The 14,496-nt window shown below is 41.2% G+C and overlaps 1 long non-coding RNA gene and 1 pseudogene across 1 annotated transcript; one reads left to right on the forward strand and one right to left on the reverse strand.

Moving 5' to 3' along the window:
* Positions 1–439: 439 nt before the first annotated feature.
* LOC140515684 (uncharacterized) lies at positions 440–13,261 on the reverse strand. Its single transcript, XR_011971134.1, has 2 exons — positions 13,179–13,261; positions 440–8,320 (listed from the first exon to the last, which is right to left on the reverse strand). It is a non-coding gene; the product is annotated as an uncharacterized lncRNA (long non-coding RNA).
* Positions 13,262–13,345: 84 nt separating this feature from the next.
* Positions 13,346–14,397, forward strand: LOC140515683 (uncharacterized; annotated as a pseudogene).
* Positions 14,398–14,496: the final 99 nt, after the last annotated feature.

The following is a 14,496-nucleotide window of genomic DNA, read 5'->3' on the forward strand; positions in this document are numbered from 1 at the left end:
GCAGTTAATCTAGTGATCGACACCAGTTACTTAAGCAGTTCCCAAGCCATATAACTGAACTCCCCAGCACACATCTATCTCTCCAGTTTTTCCACAAGGCTGTCCCAAGAGCCCCTGTTCAATGGCTGGTTGGAATCAAGATATGCTACAGCTGTAGATAGTCTAGGTCACCCTGTTGGAGGTAAAACAAGGAAAGGAAGTGAGCATGGCATGCAAACAAAGGGGTTGCACAGAGAAAAACTTAGAAAATCTGTCTTCCTCATCTTAATTACCTGTAAGGGAATGCATGAGTGTGGAATACTGCATCAGCAGTCAGATTGAGATGGTGCTGGCTTCTCCAACACTGTTTATTTCCTTCTCTCATATTTGTTACAAGGAAAAACTTTGGGCTGGGAGGGATATATTTAGAAATGTGAAACATTCACGGCTTCACATACAGTTTTCTCTTTTGTTCTTCCTTTATTGAAATATCAATGGTTTGGTTCATTAAGTTCATAATAAAAAAGAAAGTCAAAAAATGAAAGGGTTGGAGTAATTCATCTTAAGCTCCACTTGGCTTAGTGAATATACACACGTTGGTTCCTGGTGGTCACTGTCTTTCTACATGCTCAGAAGTGATCTGTTTCAATCCTAGAAAATGGAAGTGAATGGCTATCTTGGTTTGTAGATTTTAACTTTGTGGCTTTTTTTTCTGTTTTTCTAGGTCCTCTTTCTGAAGTCAAGTGGCCCAGTAGTCGCATCCTCAGAGGTAGCATGGCCTGTGGTCACAAAGGGACATCTGCTGCTGCTCAACACTGCTAGTACCATTAGGATTGCATCCTGGGCAAGTTCTGTTTCACCTTCCAGTCTATGAACTCCCGAGAGACTCAAGCCAGTTGCCTTGAGCTTCCATTTTCCCTGAGGTGAAGCCTTATATCTAGGAAAGCTTTGACAAAAAGCTGAGGGCCAAACTCAAGAATGGAACCCAGCACTCCCAGTTTCTGCACCCAACGTTCAGGGTCAATCATACTAACAATTTCTTGAAACAAACACTGCTAAGTTACTATTATGGCTAACATGAGACCTCCTCCCCACGATGGACTTCCTCAAGCACAGTTGACAAAGAATGCCAGGTCACTTATATGTATCCATGGATGTTGATACCACTTCCTCATCATATTCCCTTGTCCTCACTTTTAGGGGAAACTGTTTTAATTTGTTTCTGGCAGAAAAGCCCTTGCCCAAAGAAAAAGTCAAGATGATGGGGTAGAAGGAGCATTCCAGTTGAACTTTACCAACATTTCCTTCCAAGCAACTTGAAAATAACACATCAAATGATCAAATTCTGGAATGGCATAGCAAACAAAAGTTTTTCCAGCCTAAAATAACTTGGGAATTTAGAAGGAGAGGTTTGTGACCCTGGGGTGTTGCCTAGCTCAGGGGCAATGTTGTGGCCAGCACCTGCTCTGGATCTTGGAGGCTGAGGCAGCTGCAGTGATGGCAATAGCTGCAACAGCTCTGGAAGCTCTCACTGCCCGTAGGCGGTAAGAAGATTGGACAACTGGTCAGAGAGATTGCAGGGGACCTCTGTGTGGGCAACGGGCACAGGACTGAGCACTATTTGGTAACTCCACTGACCATGACCAAGCTCGAGGTCACAGCTACAAGGTGGAGAGGAGCCTCTACCATCACAAGGGAGCAGAGGCCCTGGTCACAGTTCTGGGGCAGAGAGAGAGAGAGAGAGAGAGAGAGAGAGAGAGAGAGAGAGAGCAGGAATCCGAGTTCATAGTAACAGTTCCAGGGTGAAAAGAGGAGCACTAACACTTGCCATTGCAAGGGAGCAGGGGCCATTCCTGATTAAGGACCAGAATGCAGACCAGGAGGTAGTGATCACCCCTTTCACCAGATCACACCACTTTCTAAACATCAAAAACTTACAAACACCTAGAACTAGCTATGAAAACAGCAGGATGAAAAAGCATTAAGATTGGGACAGTGACACCTCCATTCACCTCCAAGAAGTGAGCAGAATCCAAGTTTAACATAAAGTTAAAAATCGAGAAGTAGGCTAGAAAAATAAGCAAACAACCAAAAAAGAACCTGACCATAAAATGCTCCTGTGGTAACAAGGAAGATCAGGACACAAACTCAGAAGAAGATAATGATGTGAAAACATTGGTAAGCAAAGCCTCAAAGGAAAAATGTAGATTGGACACAAGCCCAACAAGAATTCCTAGAAGAGCTAAAGAAAGAGATGAAAAAAGAGCCAAAATAAGGTTTCAAAAACCAAATAAGAGCAGTAGAGGGAAGATTGGGGAAAGAAATGAGAGGAATACAAGAAAATTATGAAAAGAGGCTTAAGAGCTTGGTAAACAAGGCTCAAAATAAATACTGAAGAAAATAACTCCTTAAAAAGCAGGACTGGCCAAATGGAAAAACAGATATTAAACTTCACTGAAGAAAACAATTCCTTACAATTTAGAACTGGTTCAAGTGGAAGCTAAGAATGACATGAGACATCAAGGAGCAATGAAACAAAGTCAAAAGAACAAAAAATAGAAGAAGCGGTAAAATATCTCATCATAAAAACAAATTACCTCAAAAATACATTGAGGAGAGGGACTCTAATAATTATTGAACTATTTGAAACCTTGAACAAAAAAAATAACATAGACATCATATTGCAAGAAATTATACCAGAAAACTGCCTAAATATTTTAGAACCAGAGGGCCAAATGGCAACTGAAAGAATCTCTGATCACCTCCTGAAAGAGGTAGCAAAATGACAACTCCCTGCAATATTATAGTCAAATTCCAGTACTCCCAGGTCAAGGACAAAATACTATAAGTGGTCAGAAAGAAATGACTGAAATATCATAGAGCCACCTTCAGAATCATACAAGATTTGGTAGCTACCATGACAAAGGATCAGAAGGCTTAGAAACTAGGATTATAGCCAAAAACAACTTATCCAACAAAACTGAGTATACCTATCACCAAGAGAAAAATGTGTATTTAATGAAATAAAAGACTTTGAAGCATTCGTGATGATAAGACCAGAGCTGAATAGAAAATATGACATTGAAACACAGGACTCAAAAGAAGCATCAAAAGGTAAACAAGAAAGAGAAATCATAAAGGACTTATTCATCTTAAACTGTTTATATTCCTGTATGGAAAAATGATGCATGTAACTCCTAAGAACTTTATCATTACTAGGGTAAGTTAGAAGGAATCTCCATGGACAGAGGGCACTGGTATAAATCAGATATGTTGGGATGATTTCAAATAAAGAATGGAAGGGTGAGAAAGAGGGATGTACTAGGAGGAGGGTGAGAATTAGAATGTGGAAAGTTATTTCACCTTAAAAAGGTATGCAAGGAAGAGTATTTACAGTTGGGGGCAAAATAGGAGTGGGGCAGGTATTGCTTGAATTTCACTCTCAACTCATTCAAAGAGGAAAGAATATATATGTGTGTAATAAAGGACCTTGGAAGCATAGATTCAAAATTAATTGGAAACTCAATAATCCAATTATAACAATTGAGTGGGTCAAAGAACCATAGAACCAATAAATTCATTAAGAACAGTAATAACAATGAGACAAGATACCAAAATTTATGAGATGTAGCCAAGGCTGTACTTAGGAAAAAGATTATATCTCTAAATGCTTATAACAATAAAAAAGAGAAAAAAGCAGATCAATGAATTGGATATATAATTAAAAAGCAGCAACAGAAAAATAACATATTAAAAATGTCCAATTAAACACCATAATAGGAATCCTGAAAACCAAAGGATTAATAAAATTAAAAGTTAAAAAAAAACCTGAACCAATAAACATAAATTTCCCAGATTAACAGAGGAGGAAATGGAATACTTAACTAACTCTGCCTTAGAAAAAGAAATTGAACAAGCCATCAATGAACCCCCCCAAAAATTCCCCAGGACCAGCTGAATTCATATGTGAAATCTACAAATCATTTAAAGAACAATTAATTATAATATTATCTAAACTATTTGGAAAAACAGGCAAATAAGGAGTCCTACCAAATTCCTTTTACAACATAAATATGGTACCAATACCTACCTAATGAATACTGATGCAAAAATTTTAAATAAAATATTAACAAGGAGATTATAGCAACATATCACAAACATTATACATTATCATCAGGTTGGATTTATACTAGGAATGCAGGGCTGGTTCAATATTAGAAAAACTATCAGCATATATTACCATATTAATAATAAAACCCACAAAAATCATATGATTATCTCCATAGATGCAAAAAAGCTTTTGACAAAATATGACACCCATTCCTAGTGAAAGAAAAAAACATTAGAAATTATAGGAATAAATGGAACTTTTAAAAAAATGATAAATAGTATCTATATATCTAAAACCAAAAACAAGCTTATCTGTAATAGGGATAAACTAGACGCCTTCTCATTAAGATCGAGAGTGAAGCAAGGATATCTGTTATTACCATTATTGTGCAATAAGGTACCAGAAATGGCAGTAAGACAAGGAAAAGAGATTGAAGAAATCGGAGTAGGCAACGAGGAAGCAAAACTTCACTGTTGGCAGATGATATGATGGTATACTTAGAGAACCCTAGAGAATCAAATCTAAAGCTAGTCAAAACAATTAACTTTAGCAAAGGTGCAGGATATAAAATAAACCCACATAAATCATCAGCATTTCTGTATGTTACCAACAAAGCCCAACAAGAAGAGAGAGAAAGAAATTCCATTTAAAATAATTGTAGACAGTATAAAATACTTTGGGGTCTACTTGCCAAGATAGACCCAGGAAATCTATAAACACAATCACAAAAATGTTTTACACCAATGAAGACAGTTCTAAACAAAGAAATATCAATTGCTCATAACAAAATTCAGTTAGAAGAACAAAAAGTCAAAAAATATCAAGGGAATGAAAAGCAATGTGACGGCAGCCTAGTCACACCAGATTTCAAACTACATTACAGAGTGGCAATCATCAAAACAATTCAGTACTGGCTAAGAAATAGAGTGGTTGATTAGCGGAATTAATTAAGAACCCAATATCCAGAGGTAAATGACAACAGTAGTACAGTGTTTGATAAACCCAAAGATCCAGTCATTTGGGGCAAGACCTCACTATTCAACAGAAACTGTTGGGAAAACTGGAAAGTAGTCTGGTAAAAACTGGGTATAGATCCGTATACCAGCATCTCACACTGTATAAACTAAGATAAAGTGAAAATAGATAACATGATTTAGACATAAAGGGTGATATCATAAACAAATTAGGATAGCAAAGAAAAAAGTACCTATCAGATCTATGGATAAGCGAAGAATTTATGATCAAACAGGAGATGGAGATCATGGGAGGTAAAATGGGTAATTTTGATTATGTTAAAAAGCTTCTGCACAAAAGAAAATGCAGCCAATATCAGAAGGAAAGCAGGAAATGGGGTGGGGGGAAGGGATTTGACAGCAACTTTCTCTGATAAGGGCCTCATTTCTCAAACACAAACTGAGCAAACATTATAAAAATACTAGCCATTCCCCAATTGAAAAATGGTAAAAAAGATATGAACAGACAGTATTCAGAACAAGAAATCAAAATTATCAAGTCATGTGACAAAATGCTCTAAATCACTATTGATTAGAGAAATGCAAATTAAAACAACTCTGAGGTACCACCTCACACTTATCAGCTTGGCTAATATGACAGAAAAGGAAAATGATGAATGTTGGAAAAGATGTGGGAAAATTGGGATACTGATGCACTGTGGGTGGAGTTGTGAACTGATCTAACCATTCTGTAGAGCAATTTGGGACCATGTCCAACAAGCTATAAAAACTCTGCATACCCTTTGACCCAGCAATACCTCTTCTATCTCAAAGAGATCAAAGAGAAAGGGAAAGGACCTTTGTTTACGGTAGCAGCTCCTAAAGGAGAGAGGTTCCCTAGGAGAAGGGAATTTGTGGCTAAGTTCACCTGCCACAGTACAAAACTATTTATTGCAGCTCCTTTTCTGTAGTGGCAAAGAATTGGATATTGAGGAGATGCCCATCATTTGGGGAATGGTTGTACGAGTTGTGATATATGATTGTGATGGAGTACTATTATGTTATAAGAAATGACGAGCAGGATGGTTTCTGAAAAACTTGGGAAGACTTATATGAACTGATGCAAAGTAAAATGAACAGAACCAGAACAATGTATACAGTGTTAGCAATATTGTAATAATGATCAACTGTGAAAGACTTAGATCAAGGGATCAACATGATGATCTAAGACAGTTCTAAAGGATTCATGATGAAAAATGCTATCCACCTCCAGAGAGCAAACTGATGGACTGAATGTAGATTGAAGCATACTTTTTCACTTTATTTTTCTTGTTTCCCCTCACCCAATATAGAAATATGTTTTGTATGACTTTACACCTGTAATAGGTATTATATTGCCTGCCTTCTTAAGGGGTAGGAGATAGGCTGGAGGAGGGGAGAGAATTTGGAACTGAAAATTAAAAAGGAATGTGAAAAAAAAAGGAAATGCATGTGTCTAGCATCAGCTGCTCCTGGAATGCAGCAGCAAGTAGGGAGTTGCCCAAGAGTCACCCAGGAAATTATCAGAAGGAAAATCACTCTGTTTTGGGTTCATGCATGATATATGGGGATAAAAAACCATGTTCCAGCTCAGAAAGACCTAGAATCACGTCTGGCATCTGATATACTGACCTTGGGAAAGTCACTTAACCCCTCATAACCCAGACAACTGCCATATACTTTGCCCAGTCATTGTAGTGGTAGAAGAGGTTTCCTCACAGGGAGATCATATGCCTATGAACTCACAGATCTCTTTCAAAGTAGTTAGGTGCCTCCTGCTCCATGGCTGCAGCTCCACAGTCCATCTTGGGGACTGGACAGTGTGCACTGTTCCATTTTGGAGAAGGTATGGTTTTCCCTTCTCAAATTTAAAGCCAATTTTTCCCTAAGTGTTTTTGATGCCTTTAAAAATCCCTCCCCACTTGCATCACTCAGTCATCCTCTGTCACTCCAATGGGATCCTGCTTTGGAATAAGGGAGGATGTGGAGGCAAACATTAGTTTCTTGGCCATATCTGAATATGGGTGCATCATCCCATACCCATAGTTCTTTGCATCTCTTCCCTATCAGTTCCCTGAGGTTACAATTTGAACGTTACACTGAGCAGAGTCTAAAGACTTTGAGTGTTGCTTTATTTTGCATTATTGTAGTCCTTAGGATATTTTTCTCTCTTGATTCAGCTTCACCCTGCATTGATTCATAACATCTTTCTCAATTCCTCATAGCTGCAATTCCTTTTGGCACAATACTCCCTTCCATTTACATGCCACGGTTTGTTCAGCCATCCCTGAGCAGTGTGCACCCACTTTTGTTCCAAGTCTTTCTTACTGGACAAGAACGGCTATAATTGGGGAGGGGGGGGTGTATGGGGCCTTTCCCTCTGTCTTTGCTCTCCTTTGGGACATGGATATGCTGGGTAGTGAGTGCTATGTCTGGGTCTAAGGGTATGCAGAGTTCAGTGACTTAGTGTAATTCCAAATAGTTTTCCAGAATGGTTGGACAAATTCACCGCTGCACCAATAGTCCATTAGGATGCACAGCTAACACTTTACTGTTTTCACAGTTTGTTATCTTTGTTCGTCTGATGGGTGTGAGGTCAATCTTTACAATGGTTTTCATTTGTATTTTTCTTATTATTAGTGTTTCTGAACATTGGAGAGAAGCTGCTGTTCCACATTTCTCCAAATCACCTTTGGAGTTCACTTTGAACTGCCTTTGATCCAGTTCCTATGAACAGAAGTGGAAATAACAGGCTTTCATCACCTTGGATAGTTACTCATTCTTCTTATTGCTGCCATGCCCCACCCGAGGGCACCTACAGTGAGTAACAGCTTTGGCACAGAGAGCTCAGGGAGGAGGCTGAGAGTGAAAGGTTCCTCCTGGCTGCTGCAGTGGCTCCGGGTAACACTAGAATTGAATGGGATTCCACCACAACTCCCCTGTTGTCCCCCCCATTGCCTGCTCCTGGCCCCAGGGCTTCCCTTTTCACTGTTTTCAAAGTGGACACAGATTTTTAGGAAAGCTCCTCCAAATCCCTCCAATGTAGAGGTGCTCTCTCCTGTGCCTTTTCAAATTTACTTCTGGAGGTGGAAACACAAGGCTGGAGCTTCAACAGGACTTTAGAATATCAGCTAGCTAGTAGGTGGGTGACAGCCTCTCAAGCACACTTGTCTCAGGAAGATGGCTTCAGTCAGGTCTTCCATTCCTGGCCACACCACTCACATTATCAAAGAGCTCCCTGAAAAAGGAGAGGACAAAATGCATGTTACTTCCAACCCATCACTTCTCTGAGTCAGCTTTGCTTCTTTCTATAATGTCTTTCTTTAGGACAAATACCAAAGCTGAAGCTTAAATCATTTGGTCACATAAGAGAAGCTGGAACTCACTGGAAAAGACCCTGATGGTGGAAAAGATTAAAGGCAAAAGGAGAAGGGGATGACAGAGGATGAGATGGATAGAGAGTGTCGCAGAAGTGACGAACATGAGCTTGGACAGACTTGGGGAGCCAGTGGAGGACAGAAGGGCCTGGTGTGCTGTGGTCCATGGGGTCAGACATAGCTCAGCAACAACAACGCCATGTCTCACGGCCAAATCTCCAAAGACACACTCAGGCTCCTGGAGCCCACAAGGTAAATCAGGTAACAGAGAAAATGGTTACTAGATTGCTGCATCCAGGGAGGTGATTTATAATTTTCCTAGATTTTAGCCATGGGTTTCTGTCTGCTCTGAGGGAAGGGATGGAGAGAAGGATACTAGATGGTGGTGTCATCAGGTGCATTTCAAAGTTGTTGAATGACCAGAGAAAAGTAGGAGTCATGAATGGGCTGACACCAACTTGGAAGTTTTGAGTGCAGTGTCCTAGAGAGGCTGCTGATGACAAAAATAATAACATCACACATTTATATAGATATTTAAGGTTTGCAAAATGCTTTGTGTCTGGTGGGAGAGAGGCTCCCAGAGACAGGCAGATGGGGACATAGAAAGGAGCACACGAGAGACACAGGGATAGGCAGAGACATGGGGGAATAGGGTAGCCGGGAGGCAGGAGGACAGAGAGGCAGGGGCCTAGAGCACAAGAGGACACAGACAAAGGGTTGGACATAGATGTAGGGGAGTCACAGTAATAGGTAGGCACACAGACTAAAGAGGGTCACAAAAAAGTTGGAGAGACAGAGATGAAAATGATCTGGTAGCTTTAGTGACCCATAGTCTCAATATGAGCCTGGAGTGCAATGTACTACATTAAGAGATGTGTAGCTTCTAGGAACAGCATGTGAGTGTACCCCACTACCCTCTGCCCTCACCACACCTGAGCTGGGGCATCACAGCCACTTCTGGCCCCACCTATTTATGAAGAACATTGATGTGGAAGATGGGAGCCAGAAAGAAGAAAACATATAGGGATAGAGACAAGGGTATACAGTACGAGGAAACAGACACAGAGACAAGCAGGGTAAATGCAGAAATATATGGGGACATGCAGAAAGATGGGGCACGCACACAGATGGGCAGAGTGAACAGACACAGAGAGACATGCACAAATGGCAAACATCTGGACATATATACGGAGGAGAGACACACAGTGACAAGAATGAACACATAGAGGAGATACCCATAGATCAGGGGAGGGGAACACAGAATTAAACACACTCATAGATGAGGACACATAACAGATGTGGGCCACACACAGATGGGGAATGTGCTCACATGCTAGGATTTGGGGACAGACAGAAGTGCTAAGTAGACAGAGAGGGACTTCAGTGAAGATGTGCAAACAGAAGGAAGACAGACAAGCGGGATACACAAAGAGAGTGGGACTTTGATGAGGACATACACAGCGAATGGGAACAAAGAGGACACAAAAACTAGGAAGAGTGTGAATGAAGAGACACAGGGACACACAGGAAAAGTGAACACAGAAACATATGGGGTTACATAGACAGGGTATACATATAGGCAAGGAGGCTGAATACAGAGACATGCAGATGGGGACCTAGGGGAAAATGGAAGGTCAGATAGATACACTGACCGGGGGGAACACAGAGATAGAACAAAACACATACATGGGGAAACATACACAGATGGACACACATAAATACTGGTAGTGGGATATAGACAGATAGATGGGAGACATGTCAAACATATGAGAGATATATGGGGAACATTTACATGGGGTTCAACTGGGGGACACATAGACATGGGACAGAGGTTGCCAGGGTAGACACGGGGCGGGGGGAATGAGGGAGAGAGACAGATAGGGATATACCAACAGAAGGGAACACATAGATGGGCAAACAGACAGAAAGGGTGAACATAGAAACATGTAGACACACAGATGTGGACATATGAACAAATGGGAAAGGACAGACAGGGTCAGACAAAAATGAGTACATGGGCACAAACAGATAGATGAAGAGATACAGGGTGGGGACACACAGAGACTAGAGGAATGTGTGTAGATGGAGGGATACATACCTGAGGGGGAACACAGACAGGGATTGGTTGTTGTCCTTTGTGATCAAAGAGGACCAAAATGGAATCACTATGTTGGGGTCAAGGTATGGTGTGAACAGCTGTGGCTCATCAGACCAACACGAGTTCAGAAGGTTCTACAACAGGTCAGGCACAAATAGTCTGAATATTTGGGATGGAGATGTCTCTGAGTTTGACCATTTCAGATTTCTTTTGAGCTACTAAAGAACTCGGAAGTTTTTCAGTGTTTTTTTACTGAATATTCTTGTGGCTGTAATGTAAAGTACTCTCCTACTTTCTACTTACTTTGTTCTGCATAAGCTCATACAAAGCTTCTTAATTTTCTCTGATTTCTTCTTCTTCTTTTAAACAGAATAATGAGAATCCATAACATCTGCATACCACATCTGTCCAGTCCTTCCCAAGAGAGTGTGACTTTCCTTCACCTGCTTTGCTACCATGACAATGGGTACGTTTTTTGTCTTTCTTTCATATCTGTAAGGTGTGTAACCATGCACACATGTGAGTATATGAATGGGAAGTGGATTTATAGATCATATATTTACATGACTAATGCTGGCATATCTAGCTCAAATGGTGTATATAGTTTATTGACTTATCTGATTCTTGCAAAATGTTTCCCCAAATCATGAGAATGCTTCACAGCTCTACTCACTGCCTGGCTTGTCACACACAGTCCAGTGGATATTTAGTGTTTTTGTCCTGTTCTCATCTTTGTCAATCAATGAAATCTCAGAGGTGTTTTAATTTATATTTCTTTTCTAATTAGTGATGAAACATAATTTGATATGTTTGTCGATCAGATACAGAACTTCCTGAAACAAACATCGGCCTCGTCTGGAAGAACAAATTTTACTTCATTCTACAACATCCCAGAGTCAACTCTACAAACATGCACAGAATGTAACAGGGTCAAAAAGAATGGAAGGAAAGGGAAGGAGAGGAAAAGGAAGGAAGTATTTGTTTAGAACCTGCTATGTGATAAGCACTTTACAAATATTAGATCTTCAAATAAACCTGTAAGACAGGGGCTACTATCATTCTCATTTTAAAATGAGGACACTGAAGCCCACAGAGGGTCTGTGACTTGCTCAGGGACACACTGCTAAGGAGGCAGCGAATGATATAAAGGGAACAGACTAATCAGTGAAGAACAGAGGAATAGAAGGATGGATGGAGAAAGAGGGAAAATGAGAGGATGAGACAGGGTTAGAGTTCAAACCACAGAGAGACACGTGAAGAGACACACGTATAAATGATATCTGGATACCCAGAAGGACCACCTGAGGGACAGACAGCGGGGTTAAATACTGTGCCATGTGGGAGCTGTATGCATGATGAAATCCAGCATCTGAGAGCTGGATGAATAAGTGTACTTAGAAAGTGAGAGAATTGGTGAAGAGAAACAGGAAGAATGGACTGAGAAAGGTGGAAAAGGAAAGGGTGAAAGGGGATGATGCACAGGAAAGAAAAAGAGAAAAGTGAACTCTGATGTGTGAAGGAATGTGGTGCGAAATTGCAGAACTGGGGAGCAACAAGTCAGAGGAGAATGATCGGTAAGATGGAGCAAGAGGTCTACTTGGTTATGCATTCGCAGAGAGGGAGGCCAAGAGAGTGAGAGAGGTACGAATGTAGACACTGTGACATCGTGTAGTTAATGGTTGTATAGATGTAGACAGGGAGAGCTAAATCCAGGTTTAGAACTCAAAGGCAAAGAACAAAAGACAAACAGAAAGAAATGGATGAGTGGAGAAAGCGGGAAAAAGAGAGACAGATGGTAAATTTGACAGAGAGCAAGAGGTGTCTGCAGAGAAAGCTATGTCAAGTGAGAGATTCATGGCTGGAAACCTCTGGATGTTTAGGTATGCCTGAAGAAAGAAACCTTGGGAATGAAGGATGGACAGCTGAGAAAACATGATGAGATAGCCAGGAAATAAGGTGAAATGTTGAGAATCAGATATGCAATATTTCTAGTGAACCACTGAGTGAGATATAAGTGAAGCAAGATGAGGGTAAGTGATGTTTGGCTGTTTAGAAAGACCAAGTGAGTGAGAGAGGGACATGGCAGTTCACATACTGAGTGGGAGCGGTGTGCAGAGAGAAAGCTAATGTCTGAGTGATAGATGAATATGTACAAAGAGAAAGTGAAAGATGGAAGAACAGAGAAAAGAGAGAAGAACAGGTTGAGACAGAGAGAGGGGGAGATGTGAAAGCTGATATGTGAATTGCTAGCCAAAGCTAGGGAGGAGGAAATGATGAATGACAGAAAGTATGCAATGTGAAATGTCTAAACAGAGGAGAAGCAAGGAAGCAAAGAATGATTGGTGAGATGCAGCAAAGAGAAATACTGGTCAGGCTGTTTCACAGCTTCAATGTGGGAGAAATGAATGCATATTAAGGTCTAGACAGGGAGAGATTGTATGAATGCAGATACTTCAGCATTGTGGGGAAAGTGACTGTATAGATCTACGGAGGAAGAGAGGAACCCACAAATGTAAAGACCAAATGAAAGAGATGGATAAACAGAGAAAGTGGGAAATGGAAGATGGATGGAAAGAGAGACCCAAAGTGGGAGAGGTGTATGGAAGGAGAGTCATACATACCACGTAAGACATTCTTGGCTGCAGATAGCTGCGTTGGCAGTGTGGGTGAAAGCAGAAGCTGTAGCAGTGAAGGATGAATACCTGAGAGGACAGTAAAGGGACCAAAGGTAACTGCTGGGAATTAAGCATGTAATACTTCTAGCGATAAAGGAGTGGGATACAAGTGAATTGAGGCAACTATAAATGGCATTTGGATGCTTAAAAAACCCACCTGTGTGAGGGATGAATGGGTCAACTAACGTAGAGAGTGGGCATGGGATGCAGAGAGTGATGGATGAGCAGTTATGCTCAGATTGTGAGAGATGAATTAAAGTGAGGCTTCAGCGTTGGGACATCAATGGGTTCATGCACAGGCTCCTCCTCACACTCTCTGCCCCCAGCTACATGGCTGGGTCTCTGCCCCCTAATCATGTACCACTTCCATGGTAAAGCTCAGAAAGGTCACTCAAAAGCAAGGCGAGCCAAACAAAATGGCTCCTCCCCCAAAGGAGATGAAAGACAGTGAGGATGGAGACATGGCAGAAGATGAGAAGAGCAGTGGAAAAGAGCTTGTTATCCCTCAGAAGAGAAAGAGACTGTGGCTACACCAACAAAGAAGGGACCACCAACCAAAAAAGCTACTGCTGCCATCACACCTGCCAAGAGAGTGGCTACCCTGGCTAGCCAAAGCTGGCATCACACCAGGCAAGAAAGGAGCCACTTCAGCTAAAGCATCAGCCATCCTAGCAAAGGCGAGAGCCCCTCTGGCTCCCACCCACCCCTGGGAAAAGGGCAAAAAATGGGAAGAATGCCAAGAAAGAGGATACCGAATCTGAAGAAGATGGTGAAGATGAAGAGGATAAAGAACGTGAACCACTCAAAGCCACCAAAACGGGAGTGGCTCCTGTCAAACTCGTGTCTGAGGATGAAGAGGAAGAGAAGAATGAAGAGGAGGAAGATGAAGATGAAGAGGATGAAGATGAAAGCAAGGAGGAGGAAGATGAGAGTGAGGAAGAAGAAGATGAGAATGAAGAGAATGGAGATGAAGAGGATGAAGATGAGGATGAAGAGGATGAAGAGGTTGAAGATGAGGATGAAGAAGATGAAGATGAGGCGGATGAGGAGAAGGAAGATGAGAGCGAGGAGGAGGAAGAAGATAAAGATGAGGATGAAGAGGATGAAGTTGAGTGAGGAGGAGGAAGATGAGGATGAAGAGGCTGAAGATGAGAGCGAGGAGGATGAAGAGGATGAAGATAAGGATGACAAGGATGAAGATGAGGATGAGGAGGATGAAGATGAGGATGAAGAATATGAAGATGTGGATGAAGAAGATGAAGAT

Source organism: Notamacropus eugenii, chromosome X (assembly GCF_028372415.1).
Source record: "Notamacropus eugenii isolate mMacEug1 chromosome X, mMacEug1.pri_v2, whole genome shotgun sequence".
NCBI lineage: Eukaryota > Metazoa > Chordata > Mammalia > Diprotodontia > Macropodidae > Notamacropus > Notamacropus eugenii.